The sequence below is a fragment of the Ipomoea triloba genome, chromosome 16, assembly GCF_003576645.1.
Source record: "Ipomoea triloba cultivar NCNSP0323 chromosome 16, ASM357664v1".
Lineage (NCBI taxonomy): Eukaryota > Viridiplantae > Streptophyta > Magnoliopsida > Solanales > Convolvulaceae > Ipomoea > Ipomoea triloba.
In genome coordinates this window covers 11,842,070-11,842,669 of record NC_044931.1, presented here as the reverse complement: position 1 = coordinate 11,842,669, position 600 = coordinate 11,842,070, and positions in this window count along the sequence as shown.

Genomic DNA, 600 nt, shown 5'->3' with positions numbered 1-600 from the left:
TTGATGACTAAATTGACATGTTTATGTATCGAATTGCAAATTTAAAAAGTTTTAGGGCCTAAATGACTGTACTGATAAATTTTGATGGCCTATTTGATACATTTTATGCCAAAAAAAGTGATATTTTTATTTACCTGTTATTACAGATCACTAACAGATAATTATGTCTTGATGACTAAATTGACATGTTTATGTATCTATAATTATGTCTTGATGACTAAATTGACATGTTTATGTATCTAATTGCAAGTCTTGATGACTAAATTGACATGTTTATGTATCTAATTGCAAATTTAGATGACTAAATTGACATGTTTATGTATCTAATTGCAAATTTAAAAAGTTTTAGGGCCTAAATGACTGTACTGATAAAGTTTGATGGCCTATTTGATAACTTTTATGCCAAAAAAAGTGACATTTTTATTTACCTGTTATTATAGGTCACTAACAGGTAATTATGTCTTGATGACTAAATTGACATGTTTATTTATCTAATTGTAAACTTAAAAAGTTTGAGGGCCTAATTGACTGTACAGATAAAATTTGATGGCCTATTTGATACATTTTATGCCAAAAAAGTGACATTTTTATTTTACCTGT